This window comes from Mus musculus, chromosome 7 (genome assembly GCF_000001635.26).
Source record: "Mus musculus strain C57BL/6J chromosome 7, GRCm38.p6 C57BL/6J".
Taxonomy (NCBI): domain Eukaryota; kingdom Metazoa; phylum Chordata; class Mammalia; order Rodentia; family Muridae; genus Mus; species Mus musculus.
Window position 1 is genome coordinate 49,041,255 of NC_000073.6, and position 16,638 is coordinate 49,057,892.

Below are 16,638 nucleotides of genomic sequence, written 5' to 3' on the forward strand. Positions count from 1 at the left end.
ATATAATATAACTATAAAATGGCAGATGCCTACCACATTATTTCTTCCAATCTTTCTGAAATGAACGCTCCTCCATGAAGATGGAATCTGGAATGTGCTTTGTGATTTGTTTACCCAGTTCTGTGAAATGGCAGGCCTGGGACTTCTCTTGAGGCTAATATTCTCTAGACAGGATGTAGTCAGCAAATAATTTAGTAGATCCTATTCTTTAAGAGGACTTGGGGTGCACCGGTAGGGCAAGAATGGAATCCACCCTCTGTCAGCCTTTGACTCAAAAGCAAGCATTACCACATATTCAGTCCGGCCTGGGAGTTCTCCTTTGGGCAGTAAAGTTAGTTCTTATCTCCTATCCCCCAATAATGATGAGCTGTTAAATTACATTGTTCATGCTATTCACAGAGAGAGTGATGCGCAGGCCTGAGGCCTCATTGTGGATTCCCTGATGCCTGTCATCTCACTCTCTCTTAATGGCTTAGAGAGGAAGCATTGCCACTTGGGAAAATACCTCTTCTCAGGGGGTCTTCAGTTTCAGAAACAGAGCTGTCATGGCTGGAACAGTGGCCTTTGAGGGTAAGAGGACACCTAGAGGGGGAACTACCTCCATGGTATCTGTGCTTTCCCCTCCACATCTCCCAAGGGGCCCCTCAGGAATGCTAATGGGTTGAGGAAAGGCTGGCTGGTGGGGAGGCTGGGCTCCATTTCTTTTGCCCCTGTTCATTGTCTGAGCTTTCCAAGCGACCCCTGGCTCTGATCTGGTTTCTGTGGGAAGTCTGGGCAAGCTGCTGCCTTCTGGGGATTAGGCCCACTGATAACAAGGATAATTATAGCTGTGGGTTTGGAGTCGTTCAGAACCAAAGGTAAACTAGTGCACAGCAGAAAGCCTTTCCCCCTCCAAAAAAGTAGGCAGGAATGGTTGGAAAGGATGTGTGAGTCTCAGATACCTCAAGGTCACTTGGATCTGCTGCCCTTGCTACATGTCCCAAGTTGAAGCATGAGGCCATGCTGACCTTCCTGTCCTGGAAGCTGGGCTTTACTCTTGTTGACTTGCCCCTATCCTGTAAAACATGCCAAGAAGCCACCTTGAGATGAGGATTCCAGGCCATGCAATTAGGTGGGTGGGTGGCACTCATTTACATAAGACTAGAAGTATAGTTTGACCAGTGGAGGAAAGAGATGGGCTAGTCCACCCTCACCTCTCCTACCATGGACAGCACTGAGATGATGCAAGTTGGCTTTGCAAGTGTTTCTTCAAGAGCCTTACAGGCTGAGCAAACATGCCTGCCAAAGGGCCAGCTGAAGGTCCCCGGAATGTGCCCAACAATGGCCCCCACAGCCAGGCATCCCGGGTAACCCTCTGTGCCTCCCCTCAATTTGAGCTGCCTCTGACTTTAATCCTGCTCTGCTTTCCATTGGGTTCTGGCTAAGACTTTTACCTTTACATTTGGACCTGCTAGCCAAGTAAGACTGCACGTTCCACAATCCCCCCTCCTAAGAAATCAGTTTTCTTCTCTGAAAAGTAAGCATCATGCTCTCTTTAAGATGTGAAAAAAAAATGAGAAATTAATTTGTCTGCTGGGCTCCTTCACTGTGGCCTTCATCGTTGCTGCTAGTATCTATTAGTACTGTCTGTAACAACAGCAGAGGCCAGCCAGCCCCCAAAGATGTTTTAACCTGACTAGCCATATGACTAACAGGTATCTTCTGAATGCCCCTATGCTGGTCCCTGTAGAAGAGGCAGGGGCAGAGGGGGGAGGACAGTAGCAAGCACTGGACTAGAGGTTTTCTACATATTGTCACAAACACCAAGAAGTTGCTCTGTCACCCAGTTCACAAGTCAAGAAGCCAATGGAAGGTTCTTGGTGGAACATACACGGAGTAAGCTGTGTCTAAACTGAGTAGACCCACACCCTACCTACACAGAGAGTGAGAGAGTTTCTGTATGTGGGGGGGGAGGTGAAGCAGGGTCAGTAGACAGAGCCTCGTCCTCCCTTCACCACCCACTAGCTCCACAGCATGTTTCACTAGCTGGCTCCACAGCCCTATTCAAGTCTCAAAGACATCTGCATTTCTGAAACGTTTTCCCTTCCAAATTAAGAGGGAAAGGAAGATGGAGGAAGGCCACCTGAGACAAGTACCCTCTGGGTTGTTTAAACAGAACCGCTACAGCATGCAATCTCTCCAGAGACCTACAAGCTAGGCAAGGCTGCTATCCCATTTTACAGATGAGGTATATGGAAACACAAAGGGTGTTTGGTCCCCTGGCCCAGAACCTCTCTTTCGTGGATGTGGCAACTGTGTCCTGTAATGTAAACCCAGGTCACTGTGCCTCACCACTGTGCATCTTTAGGACTTTTTCCCATCCTAACCTACTCAGTTTCCTCTGTCAAATCTCTTCAGTGGTTGCTGCCTAGAAAATGACAGTCTGGTTATTTCTCTGTCAGCCTCTCCTCTCCTTAGCGGAGATGATGGAAATGGGTTGATATGGCCCCATGGAAGGACCAGGGGTCTGAGCTCTCCTGGCTAAGCCCCTCCCCCACACACCTTAGAATCACAGTTCTGGTTCTCTGTTTGCCTCAGGTTTTGTTTTTGTTTGTCTTTGTTTTCTGAAAGCCTAGGGAAGCACAGTAGCAATGTTCCTTTTCCCTCCTTTTGCTCCCCACCGGGGCTTCTGCTGTGTGGTCTGTGTCATCAGCCAGGGCCCAGCCAGTCCAGAAAGCAGGACCAGGGGTTGTTTGGTTTAAATGAAAGTTGCCACAAGTCTGGGTGCTTCCGCTCCAGTGGATGGCTCTCCAGGGCAGAGAGTTTGGGACATTCGAGGGATATTTTACGCCTTTTAGTGAACTGATTCCAGCCTGCCAGGTGATAGCCCTGTGCCTTAGGGCTTTGATGACCTGAAGAACATGGACTGCATCTCAGACACTGCCTGCCAGGGTTGTCATTACTACAGAAATCTGAGCAGCTGCTGGCTCAGGATACTGGGAGCCAGAGTTGAGAGGGAGACAGAACGAGGCTGACTTAAGGGCCAGTGCCCTTTCTGTCTGTCCATAGTGTTTCCTGACATGGTCTCTATGGAAACCTGACTGAACAGATATCCCTACAGCCAGGGCCTAATAAAGGCAGAGCCCTCATCACGCTGGTCTCCTGAGAACTAGGAATGCCTTCCCAACTACTTCCCAAGAATAGGCATGAAGACAGAGTAGAGAACCCAGCACCAGTGAGGCAGGCAGTGGGACTGCCTCAGGCTAGCCTGATGGAGTCCTGGGTTTCTTCTCCCTGAACCCAAAAAGCCTGGGTACCACTCACTGGGCTATTTAGGATACTAAGCCACACTTCCACTGAGAAGGCCTATGAAAAAAAGGATGTATGCCTTCTATCCTAATCTGCTTCATTTCTCCCATTCTCTCATGGCTGTGAACAGATATGTGAGTTCCGAGTCTAAGCTAAGTCTAAGCTTTGTAGTCTAATAGAGTGGCTTTCGATCTCAGCTCCGCCACTCCTGGCTGAGACACCAAAGCAAAAGCAGTTAACCCCAGCTGCCCAAACAGTCAGGTGTGAATAGTAATCTTGCTACCCAGGGGTGTGGAGGACGTAAAGGGAAACACTGAAATCCCATTCTAGGGCACCAGGATTTCTGTAGCTCCGTCATCATTAGCATTGGCTCCCATGGTCCAGGGAAATAGCAAGGGTAGACATTAGGCAGCCCTGACTTAGGATGAGAGCTTATCTCATGGGCAAGTATCCACTCACCTCTGCTCCTTGGTATAAGAGGAAGATAGGAAGGCTTCTTTCTTGGCTGATGTGTAAAGCACCTGAGAAGAGTGTGTCTTCTGCCTTCATTGTCCTAGATGCTCCATGCACTTCTGTTCCAAATCCACTTTGTGCAAGGATGCTGGCACATGGATCTCCTTGTGGAGGGCACTTTTTTCTTATTTAATTGGCATTTCCTTTTATGGAGTCTGGGCTATGTGTATCAGTATGGGTTCTTGCAGTGAGACATGAGAGACCAGGCCCAACTCTGATGAGCCATTCAGAACACAGCTATCCAGACTACCCTGCCTCCCTCCCTTGAAGCTGGCCAGATACCCTGACACCCAGATTCACCAGTGGGTGAATGGTTAAAGGCACTTTCTATAGCTGGGCATGACTCAAGCATTCCCACCAGGCCTGGCTCTTCCATTGCGTGCATCAGAATATATGCAGTATCCTCAGAGGTGTCCCACAAAGACAAAAGGTTACCACACGGGTTGTTGCATTCTAGTGTCAGGACACACTGCAGGCTCTATCCTCCAGCCCAAATCCATTTTATGCTAGGATGCTGGCACATGGCTCTCCTTGTGGAGGGCACTTTTATGTCATTGACATTTGTTTTATGGAGTCTGGGCTATGGGTACCAGTTAGATGACTTAGATTACACCCAGGGCCTGGCCAAAGCTTAGGTTCTCCATCTGTAAACTGGCATAATGCCCTTTACTTTATACCGTTAGTGCCAAATGCAACATGTATAGAGAACATTCTGCCTGTGGCCTGCCATGTAGCTGGAACTCAATAAATGACATCATTTTTCCTTTGTTCACATAAAAATTAGTTTTATAAGTAAAGACTCTTTGGCGGTAAACTCGTGGTCTACAAAAGAGGGAGGGGGGGAGCAGAAGCTGCTCTGTTCTCCAAGAGTGATTGCTAAGGAAATAGAGCTGTTTAGATTCCAGCTATTTATTTGTGAAATAAGCCACCCAGGACGGTGCACAGTGTGGGGTAAGTTGGTAAAAACTGTGAAATGCAATTTGTATAACATGATCTATGGGTTATTAAATTCACTTAGCTCTGAGCAGGCCTGAAATTGAGCAATTACTTTTGGTTTTCCTGCCTCTGTCCTCCAGCCATGAACCTAATAAGTCACTGGAGACTTTGTCCCCAGTCTGGTCCCAGCTGGACTCTGGGCTGAGGAAAGGCGTACGGCCCTGTCTGAGAGTGTGAGTGGATTGGAAGGCTCTTGAGACCTCTTCTGAGGGAGGCTTCTGGGGTCTGTGGAAAGCTGGTTGGAAAGGTGGGGGTCAGGAGATGCTAGCTATGTGCAGGATGCCACACAGAGAGGGCTGGTAAACTCAGGGAAGTATCTTCCACTAAAAGTGACTCCCTTCCCTAAGCAGGGATAGCTACTTCCCAGCTGATTTATAGAGAATAAAGAATGGGGCAAAGGAAGGCACGTGTGCAAGGGAGGAAGCACACAGTGGGTGAGTGGATGCTACTGTAAATCTCAACTGTCACATGCTCTTCCCGTGTCTGCCTGCTGGGAGGCCATGAATACTTCCGTGTCCCCAGTGCCTGGTCCAGAACAAGACCATGGCTGAGATAGAACTGAAGACTGAAAAAATCCCCTCCTTCCTCCTGCAGACTTCTGCCCTGCATCTTGAGTTTACTTTGTTCAGTGAACTACGAAGACAGCATACATAGCACAGGGCATCAGAGCACCTCTATTCACTTCTCCAGAGAAAAGCATGGAAGGAAGGGAATGCAGCCCTCAACAGGGCATCATTTCCAGCTGCCCACTGGCACTCTGTGAAAACAAACGCAGCTGCCAGTATGCTGACTGACAGGGACAAAGGGGGCATCCTCAGCTGACAGGGACAAAGGGGACATCCTCAGCTGACAGAAACACTTGGGACAGGGAGCTGAGAAGACCACAGCTTGTTGGAGCTGTGGGTCCAGCAGGAACAGGGCACGGGGGGTTTGCAGAATTTCTTCTGAATTCTCACAGCATCACCCAGCACCTGATTCTCCCTGCAGAAGGTCAGCTGGAGTCCTCGACAGCACCCTACACCGCTGGCACCCATCCCCTTCCTCTCTTGCTTAGCATCTAAGACTAAAGTCGTGGGCTAAAGGAAACCATTTGATAGCAGGAAATTGACTCAGTCCATCCTTCTCCAGCCAGAGTCGCTCAAGCCCTGAAGTCATTTGTTATGTCCTGTAACGTAAATGGCAAAAACAAAAAAAAAACACTTCTCCTAATCCACTAATGGCTTCCTCAAACAGTGCATAATTCAGAACCTTTCCTATTTCCCAGCTGACAAAACACTCTGTTAATAAAAACATCTGAAACCAGCCCATTCCCGCTTTTGTTTTGACTTAGGAATTAACATCTAGTCTCCCGAGTTTTGAGTTAACGAGATTTCCCTGCATACGCTATACAGCTCCATTCCTCACAACTAAACCAAGCGCTGACTCGGCTTCATCCATGTGGTTGCAGGCAGGGGTGTGGCCATGGGCAGATGTCCTCAAGTGGCATGGGTTCTCCCATCTCAGGCACAGAGCCCCGCCCATGTGACCACGCAGGCAACCACACTTCATGCAGGCAGTGGTGGCTATAACAGGCTCAGTGGGGTGGAGGTTTGAAGTCAAGGTCTAACAACTTGAAGATTTGTGACAGGAGCAGTCATTGTCACTGAGGAAGGTCTTCTCTAGTCTCCATTCTGTGACCAGACTTTACAGCTTCACCTTGCCCTTGGTTAGCTCAGTCTTGGAGCACAAGGTCTGCAAGGAGCATACAAGGCAAAGAGACCCTGCTCTGCCTGCCCCTTATTCCTGTCTGATCCCTCTGTTTCCCTCTGCTCTGGAAGAGACAAGTAACAAGAGCTTACTCTGTAGCTTAGGCTGATCTCAATCTCCAGATCCTCCTGCCTCAACCCGCCAATTACTGGGATTCCGGGGATGGGGGGTGGGGGGTGGGGGACGGGATGCCAGCATCCCCTGTTCATATCTAGAGTTTGAACCCTGAGTCCAGAGATAGCTTGTAACTGCTGCTTCACACTGTTCAAGCTCAGCTGCTTATTGTATTAACGCCAGTCCAAATGTGAAGAGCATCCACCCGGTGCCTTCTCACCTTCCAGCGTTCCCTCACAGAGCTTGAGAATAAAAGCATGAAGACTGGCTGGTGACAAAGGAAGGCAAAGTAAGCTGTCAGGCAACTGATGTGGGACTGGAGGCATGAGTAGGCTGAAAACCCTCCAAGAGGGCTTATGAGTAGGTCTCTAGCAGAGTTGTGGTGTGCACCGAAATTCTAAGTTAACTGAAGGAAACTGATATTTCAGTGGTATGCTATACGAATATTGTCAGGACCCACCCCTCTCCATGCTAATGCCTTCTGGAATGTGGATATCAACCCTGACATCTCTGGACACCCCCCAGGAACAGCCTGCATCACCCTGAAATGCGTGTTATCTATGGGAAACCTTAGGCCTTGTCTGAGCTGAGAGTCAGCCATGCTGACCCCACCAAAGCTTGCTGGGAATTGTCACTCAATCCAAAGGGCCCTGAACTTCAGCAGAGCCCAGGCAAGAGCCCTGCCTTCCTCCCCCAGGGCTCTTAGAGAGCCTTCTTCCCAGACCTACCAGGACAACCTAGCTGAATGCCTGCCTGCTGTCCCCTGTCTGCCATGGTCCCGTTACTCCCTCATATTGGTGTGAGACACTCCCAACATGGCATGAGACCCCCATCTGACTAGCCTGGGAGGATAGGCTGGAGTTCTGTGCACCCTCAGATCTCTGCAAGGCTCTCTCCTCCAGCAATCCTATGAGCCACCAATCTAAGCCCTTTACTAAGAAACTTTACTCTTTGCCCTTTTAAGCAACTGCCATACATTGCATCCCCTGCTCAAGACCAGAGCCAGCCATTCAGAAAAGGCAGGAGAGAGCCCATAGACAGCCATCGGTTGACTTCCCATTACCATTGTGCCTTAATTGAACTTATTTATGTGGGTCAAGACGGCCCCCATAGGCTTTCTTATTAACTGCCTCATCCACTTAGGCCTCTGAAATGGCCTTCTTGGGCAGTTTTGGATGTGATTCTCTGCTACTGCCTGGGACACAGATCCTTCTCATTGATTATGAGGAATATAAAAAAAAAAAAATAATGCTGGGCTCTGGTTGAGCATCTGGAATTGAATCCCACTTGCTCCCTAAGCATTGCCATTCAAAGCACAAAGAGGCTAAGAGCTGGATCACACTGTTGCAGGATCCAAAACAAAGCCAGAAGGAGGGATTGCTTTTCCAGTCATGGTTGGGGGTGATGCAGTGGCCTGGAGCAGTGGCTATCTGCAGAAGAAAAGCAATCTGTCTGGACTCTAAGTATAACAAGCAAAGCCAGCTGCAAACGGCTGCCAGGGTGCTGGCTGAGGAAGCAGGACTCAGGTGACTTAAACTGTTGAGCTGCTGTTAAAGGAAGCTGGCTGTGGGTACAGGCTGCTACCTGGGGAAAGGATGTTAACAGTCACTGTCTTGTTCTGGGCCCTGGGTTTGGCATCCTAGACTGGAGGGCCCTTAATGTCAGCTGCCTCATTCCTCCAGCTATCCCCACTGGGAACCTGCTCTTTACTTGCCATGTGCCCAGCACCATGTGGAGTTGGCATTGAAAATAGACTTCCACATTTAATCACAAGACAGCCTGGTGATGTCTACAGACCATGGACAGTGGTCCCAAATTAATTGGTACACATAACCAACAGCGGAAGAGGCAGACAGCTGAGAGTGGCATTTTTTAAGAAAAGAGAAATCAGTTTAAAGAGAAACCAGAAAGAAGGGAGATAGAAGGAGAAGGGGCTGATATCCCAACAGAGAGTAGCCCATACAAGGGTCCTGAGGCAGGACAAGCCTTAGTACCTTCAGAGTACAAAAAGAAAGACCTGTGACTCCAAAGTGGGTTTCTAGGCTGACAGCACCATTGGAACCCAAGAGCAGCCTAGAGGTTTGCATGGTTAGGTCTATCCTCGGCTTACTGAGTCAGACTATTCATGTGGGATCAGGGCTTTGAAGACCACCGCACTTTCTCTAATTTGCCTGAGAAGAGTTAGAGAGCCAAGGAAATCCAGCAAAGCATCAATAACAAATTTGGATTGGTGTGTGCATGTGTGTGCGCATTTGTGTGTGTGTGTGTGTGTGTGTGTGTGTGTGTGTGTGTGTGTGTGTTTGCATAAAAGTGCCAGGGATCCTCCTGTCTCTGCTTTCCTAGTGTTGAGATTGCAGGTGTGTATTACCATGTTAAGCTTCTTATATGCATCCCAGGACCCAAGATTAGGTACTGGTGTTCATATGCCAGCTACTAATACTAAGCCACCTCCTTAGCACGGTTAGTGTTACGGTGCAATTGGAAAGCACTTACCCAGTGTGATGTGGTTTCTACTTTAAAAATATTTATAGCTGCTACCTGGAGTGAAGATAGAGTGTATCACAGAAGGGAGAAGGCTGGCTGGGACTACAATCACCACCTCCCTAGCTCCCTTGACCCTCGGTGCTATATGTTGGTATGCAGTATATTTAAAATCCTTTAAGTAGGTGTATATTATACCATGAGCATATCCCCCCTCCTGCATCTCTTCTCTCCTGATTGTCTCATTTGTTCCCCTAGACACTTTCATTTTATATGTCACACATAATTTTTTTAAACAAATATACAAATATTATAAAAGTACAAAATATTAGAAGCATAAATGAGAGAAAACATGGCATCTGTCTTAATAAGATTATCTTCAGTTGCTTCCATGTTCCTATAAACGGTGTAACTTCATTCTTCTTTAGGGATGAAAATACTCCATTGTGTGTATGTACCACATTCTATATATGTACCCCCCTCTCCTTATCCCATCCCCTGCTGATGAACAGCTAGCTTGGTTCTATAACGTGAATGTCCTGCATAGTGTGCTGCAGGAAATGTTGGCATGCAGGTTTCTCTGTGCCATGTTGACCTGGATCCCAGGAGTGCTATAGCAGGGTCATGTGATAGATCTATGAGGGTTTTGTTGTTGTTGTTTTTAAAGAAATCTCTATACAATTCACATAGTGGCTAGAGTAGCTTACACTCCTGCCAGCAACGTATGATGGCTCCTTTTGCCCACCTCCCTGCCAGTCTTTGTGGTTGTCCTTTCCATGACTGCCCCTCTGACTGGGGTGAGGTAGAATCCCAGGATGTTTTGTGTTGGATTTATCTGATGGCAGGGGAGGTAGAACGTCTCCTCACATGTTTGTTTATTGGCCACTTGTATTTCATCTCTTGCACATATTTTTAAAAATATTTTTACTTTTTCCTGCATTGCTGGGGGATTCAACTCAGACTCTCGCACATGTGAGACCAAGCACTTTGCCACTGAACTGCACATCCAGCCTGGGTCAATATAGATTGACAGAAGAACCACAGTTTAGAGCATTTGGGGCTTCCCCAGCACACTCTGTGCGCTTCATTTGTAGCAACTGTCGGCATTCTGTACAGTCCCAAGAGTGATCTATGTTCCCCAGACTCTCTATGGGAGTGTTTATGAAATGCACAGCAAGCATAGGTGAAACAATTAATGGAGAGTAGCCAATAGAGAGAGGTGGTAGATAGACACTGTGATTGCTAACTGTGGGTGTCAACTTAGACACACCTGGGAAGAGGGAACTTAACCGAGAAGTTGCCTTCATCATTACTGGGCTGTGGGCATGTCTATGAGGTATTTTCTTGATATAGTGCGGTCTAGCCCACTGCAGAAGGTGTCCATCCCAAGGCAGGAGAGTCTGGACAATTTAAGAGAGTGTGAGGCAGCAAGCAGCATTATTTAGTAGTAGCGTCTGCCCCAAGTTTTCTCTTTGAGTTCCTGTCTTGCCAAACCTTGGTGATGGACCAGAACCTTTTATATAAAGCAAATATTTTCCTCCCCAAGTCGATTTTGGTGTTGATGTTACCCTAGCCACAGAAAGCAAACTAGGACAGATATCAAAACATCCTCAAATCAGGGGCCTAGAACATCCAGAAGAGATGATTGGATTAGCACAGTTGAGAAAGCAAACAAAAGGCAAAAGTTGACTGCAGAAGCATGTTTGAGACAGCCAGCTGGAGTTCTTGCTCGAGAGTCCTGGGAAGAGCAGAGCAGAGTGTTATATTAGATGAAAGCTTGCAAGTATCAGATCAGATAACAGCAAAGAGAGACACCAGTTATCATCAACCCGGTGCGCTTACAGCATCCAGCAGAAACCAGCTAGGGAAGCCGAGTCACTGGAGGAGTTTCTGAGAGCTCCTGTGGATGTGCTTCTGGCTTGCTGCTCCCACTAGAGGTGTTTCTGTATCATGGAATTAACAACAGTAACCTCAGTTAGAAGCCATTTACCTTCTCGCTGTTCTGTCTGGAGGATATACCATGATGTTTTTAACACTCTGAGCTGTGGGGTTGTTTTGTCTTATTTTGTTTTGTTTTGTCTTGTTCTCCTTTTTTAATAAGGGTATCAGCTTGTCCTAGGACAGAAAGTGTTGGAGACAAGACAAGCCTTCCTCTCTCCCAGAGTCTACTTTATCAAACAGAAATAGCATCTGATAATTTTAGCAATATGACATTCACCGCACTCAAATATTAAATGAACTGTGCAGAATGATCGATGTCCCTCATGCTCGTCTCTAACTTCTCCAAGGCAAGGATAGGTACCAAGTGCAATGCCCAGCCTCACATGGGCCACAGTGAATATACGCAGTTAAATGGACAGAGGAGTTTAACCGCAGCATCAGAGTGGGCTCTGTTGCCACCGTAGCTTACAGAAGACGAACCAGGACAAGAGTAAAAAAGTTGTCTTGAGATCTCGAGGCCGGAATCCTAACCTACTCTCTCCAGGACTCGGGTTGCCCTTCCTGTTGCATCTTGTTATCTTTGTGCTATTTTACAAAATCTGTCAGTAAGACTCCAGGGAAATGCTTGCATCAGGAGACAGTCCCTTTGTGTGTCTCACTGAGCCCATTATATCAGAAGGCCAAGAGAGTTTGGCCTGCTCAGTTGCCATGGTATTTGACCTATAGAAGGCAGACCATCCTTCCAGGCTGACTGAAGCCTGAGTATGCATATTCATGGTGGGGCTAGCCCTGGAGAGTGGGGAGGGAAGAAAGCCAAGTCGGGTAGCACTGGCTGCTGCCTGTGTCTGCACCTCAGGGTCTATGCCCCTCAAGCATGGTGCCCCGTGTGCGCGGCCACATTGCTTTCATCTCTTCCTCCCAATCAGGTGAGGATTCAGCTCTGAGGAAAAAAACAACAAAGGACTTGGGTTTCGCAGCTGGCAAGAGAAGGGTTAAAGAGCATCCACTAAAGAGCACCTGAGTACCTGTCCTGGGTACTCCTGGGGTACTCCCTTGTGCCATCTTCAGGTATAGCAGGCACCTAAAGAGCACTACTGTGAGCGAGGCGACGTGCCAGGTCTACACAGCATTTCCTTACTCCCTGAGCAGTCTCTGAGACCAGGATAATGACTGTTCACCCTGAAAAGCCTTTGTGTGGAATAACAGCAAAGCAGCCTTGATAGACAGAATCACCAAAGCTGGGGAGCAAACAGATGCCACACCCAACATCCCAGGAGGAAGGGTCTCGGATGGGACTGGACCCTGGGTCTCTGTCCCCACAGTTCACTGGCTTTGCCCCACTCCATGTTCTTCCCTTGGCTTGCTCTCCTAGGCTGGCTTAGCTGCCCCTTCCCACACTGCATTCTATTTTATATTAAATAAGATGGGGAGCTGGAAGAAAGTCCCTGACGTCCCAAAGCCAAGCCATCCCTTAGACCCAGCAAGTCTCTTTCTTTCCCCTCCCTTAAAGGACTCAGTTCTTCTCCAGTGTGTCCTTAAAGAGGGGAGACATCAGCTGACTTGTTAGCATCTTTCATTTACTTAAAAATACTTACTGAGTTTTCACTATGTACCATGCCCTATCCAAGGCTCTGGGGTTAGACAGGAAATGAGACACACTATTTTCTACTCTTGGCACCGAGGGCTACAAAATCCATGAGTAAAGTAGAGGCAAGGAGAAAAGGAAGAGGCTGGCAACACTGCATGGGGTGATGTTAAACACTGCTGAGAAACCACGAGAGAGAGAGAGAGAGAGAGAGAGAGAGAGAGAGAGAGAGAGAGAGAGAGAGAGAGGAAGTACAAGTGTGGCAGGCAACTTCCAGCTAGGTGCTCAGGAGACTCACCTTTGGGAGGGACTTGGAGGCCAGAGGGAGCCTGCTAGGAAGGCCTGAGGACAGTAAGCTAGAAGCAACAGCAAGCACAGATGTTGGGAAGTGAAAGAAGCCAGCCTGCTGAGGGTGAAAGAGGGGAGGCTAGAATGGCTGGGGAAGGCGACCCAGAAGAGGCAAAGTGTCCTCACAGAGACCCTGATTGGCTGTGGTTAGGAGTTCAAGCTCATGCTAATTCGGATACAAAGCTGAGAGACTTGTCAAGCTGGGGACAGTGACCTGAAGGATGAACTCTGGGAGGCAGGGACAAGGGACACAAAGCCCACCCCCTCCACAGTCTTGTCCTCCCAGCTCCCATCTGCAGCTGCAGGAAGTGCTGGCTTGGGGTGCAACAGGTACCTGATGAGGAGCAGAGCCTGCCACCAGTGCTGGGGCAGGGCTGTCCTGGCTAGGGAAGGACAGAGCTGTGTATGAGAAGGAATTTCACAGACCAGCTACGGACTAGTGTCCCCTCCTTGGATTAGCCAGTGCCATGGTCTCTGTGAACAAACGTTTGGCGGCGGCAGCTTGAGCGAGGGAGGATTTACTTGGGCTCATGGTGTCAGAGGTATCAGCCCATCCTGGCAGGAGAGTGTGGTGGAGCATGGCGCTTCACACCCTGGTGGCCAGGAAGCAGGGAAAAAGTGACAGGAGTGGACCAAGGATAGAGAGTATGTCCCTAAGAACCTGCCTACTAAGACTCCCTTCCTTCCACGAAATTCCACCTCCTAAAGTTTTTTTTAAACTTCTCAAACTGGACCACCATCTGGAGACCATTTAGTATACAGGCCTTTGGGGGATACTTCCTATCTAAACTATTACAATCCCAATTAGCAACCATAATGGCTTGAAGATGGTAGGTCTCAGGACTAGACCTTTGGGCATGATGTGCTTTGTAGATGCACTTGTAGTTACAGAAGATATGGAATCCTCCTTTCTAGGGCTCCCCAATGCCACCCTTCCCTTCTCTGATGCCATACCTCTACCTGGGCCCTCTTCCCGTGCTGGTTGTCCTCCCTCCGAGTCCCTCTGGCTGCCGCCTATCCCTTCTCTGGCCCCTCGGCTCCATCGGTCTCTCTCCCTATGCCAGACCAGCAGCAGGCTGTTGTGTGCCAGCACCTGTGTGCTAGGCATTCTTCTCACACGGGTCCCCAAGCCCAGCCAGACAGGAGCATCTGGGAGGCGGCAACTCCCTTGGCTGAGGGACTTGCAGTGGCCTTTTGGATAGGTGCCCAGAGCTGACAACCAGAGTGGCTCATGCCCTGTTCTGTCACCACCCAGAGACACAGCGTAGGCAGCAGACATGGCTGGGTACCAGCCGGCTGACACTGCTCCCCCCTCCCTGGGGACCCATGCCCCTCATGTCTGAAAACGTTTAGGTGGGGGTCATCTGCAAAAGACTCGGCAGCTTATTCGGGAACAGGCCATGGCTCCCTGGCTCCTGCCGACCAAAGTGGTAGGATTTGAGCATCTCTGTGCCGTGGGGCTAAGTCCGTTTCTCTGGGAGCCACTCCTTGTATCTGAAGAACTTCATTACAATAGCATTTTACCAGCCCAGCGTGTGACCTACAGTGTGTGTCCTCCCCCAAAAAGTAGTTACTAGAAAAATCATCATTTAAAAATGTCCTTGGGGCCAGCAAGATGTCTCATCGGATACAGGCACTTGCTGCCAAGCCTAAGGACCTGAGTTTGATTCCTGGAACCCACATGGTTTAAGGAGACTGCAAGCTCCTGCAAGTTGACCCTTGACTTCGATGGGCACACAGTGGCATATGCATAACCCTCTCACACACATTTAAAAAAAAGAAGAAGAAGAAGTAGTGGGCTGGGGATGGTGGTGCATGCCTTTAATCCCAGCACTCAGGAGGCAGAGATAGACAGATCCCTGGGAGTTCAGGGCCACCCTGATCTACAGAGTGAGTTCCAGGACAGATAGGGCAGTTATGCAGAGAAACCCTGTCTTGGGAGAAAAAGAAAAAAGAAAAAAAGAAAAGAAAACAGGAGGAAAAGTGACTTTTTAAAATGTCCTTAGTACGGAGGGACATGCCATATAAATGAATACCTTGTTTGGCCCTCAGAGAAAATCCCCTTATGTAGCAAGTGAGTTCCTGTCCTTTTCTTATTTTTCCCTAAGGGACAGAGAGAGTGGAGAATTATAGCACACTGAAGACAGGTTTCAGACTCTCAGGCCCTTGGCCCTTAGCCTTCAATTCAGGCCTGACCTATCAGGGGGCAGCGATTAACACAGAGGCAGAACACAGGTGCCATGGCTGCAGTTCGTAACCAGCATCTACCCATGTGCTGGTCTCCTTAGTGGAAAGCTGTTGTCAACTGTGAGGCTAAGTGAATTCCACAGAAACCTTGAAATTTACCCACTAGCGCTCAGCATCCCTAGGAGAGTCCCTCCTCAGACCCACACAAGGCTCAGCCCTGCCCACATCCCCTCTCAGCAGCCTTTGTCAGCACACCTCCAGGAGGGCTTTCCAGTGTCGTGGCTGTTTCATTACAGCCTCTGGGAAAGATGAACTGAAGTTAGTGTCTCTGCACATGGCAAAGGGAAGGTCTGAGGGTCACATTCCACTTACAACGATAAGCTTCTACCTGCCACTGAATGTATTAATAATAATAACAGCAACGACAGTGGCAGCCTTGACCTAAGGGAGGAAAAAAACATTTCAGAGGAGCTAACTTTTCCCAAGTCTCCGAGATTACAAACCATAAGGTTGGAATAATGAAGTCAATAGGCTTTCTGAAATACATTCTGTATTTTACAGACACCGTTCTGGTCAGCCCGACTCATTTAGATTCATGAGTTTCCACAGCGGAGATGATGACCCAAGAATATATTGGTTATTTTCCTGCTGCTGTGATAAAACACAATGAGCACGGTAACTCATAGAGGAAAGTTTATTTGGGCTTACAGTTCTAGTGGGCTAGGAGAATCCATACCATTGAAGAGGGGTGGGGGCGTCTGGGGCAGACAGCTGGCTTGCGGCTGGTCTCTCATCTTTAACCACAAGCACAAACCTTAGAGCGTGAACTAGGAATGACTGAGAGTTTTTAAACTCTCAAAGCCCCCACCAAATGGCATACTTTCTCCAGCAAGGCCACACCTCCTAAACCTATCCAAACACCACCAACATCTGGGGAGCAGGATGCAAAGAGGGACACATTTAACTCAGCCACAAATGGGTTGAATCCAACATCTAAAAAAAAAAAAAAAAAAAAGGTCAAAATGATGTGGGATGTAATCAAAAAGCAAATCTCACAGAGCGTTCTGAGAAGCAAGAAGAAGAAATGGTACCCCTTCCTAGGACCCGAGTCTGAGCACAGGTGTGAGTACTAATTAGAGAGAAAAAAAACAATTAATTTAAAAAATTATATATGGGTGTGTGTGTGCAAGATCCCTGAGGAGGTCAGAAGAGGGTATTGGGTCCCCTGGAGCTGAGATGGTTATGAGTTCCCCCCTGTGGGTGCTGAAACCCAAATTGAGTCTTCCATAAGAGCAGTGAGCTCCATCCACTGCTGAGCCATCTCTCCAGCCCCTAGCTTTTGATTATTTATTTTTTTAAAGTCTTACACTGGGAGGCATGGACAATGGTTTGAAAGCCACTGTGCTAATTTATGGTTCTCAGATCCAAATGTGCATCCG

At 48.3% G+C, this 16,638-nt stretch overlaps 1 protein-coding gene and 1 long non-coding RNA gene across 4 annotated transcripts in view; both read left to right on the forward strand.

Annotated features, from left to right (window-relative positions):
- Window positions 1-16,638, forward strand: part of Nav2 (neuron navigator 2) — a 651,028-nt gene that overhangs the window by 82,192 nt on the left and 552,198 nt on the right. The gene's annotated exons all lie outside the window — the stretch shown is intronic.
- Gm32849 overlaps window positions 1-16,638 on the forward strand; it is a 74,564-nt gene continuing 57,926 nt past the window's right edge. The window contains exon 1 of the long non-coding RNA XR_391458.3: window positions 1-16,638. This exon is cut by the window's right edge and continues 27,350 nt beyond it. This is a non-coding gene — a long non-coding RNA (predicted gene, 32849).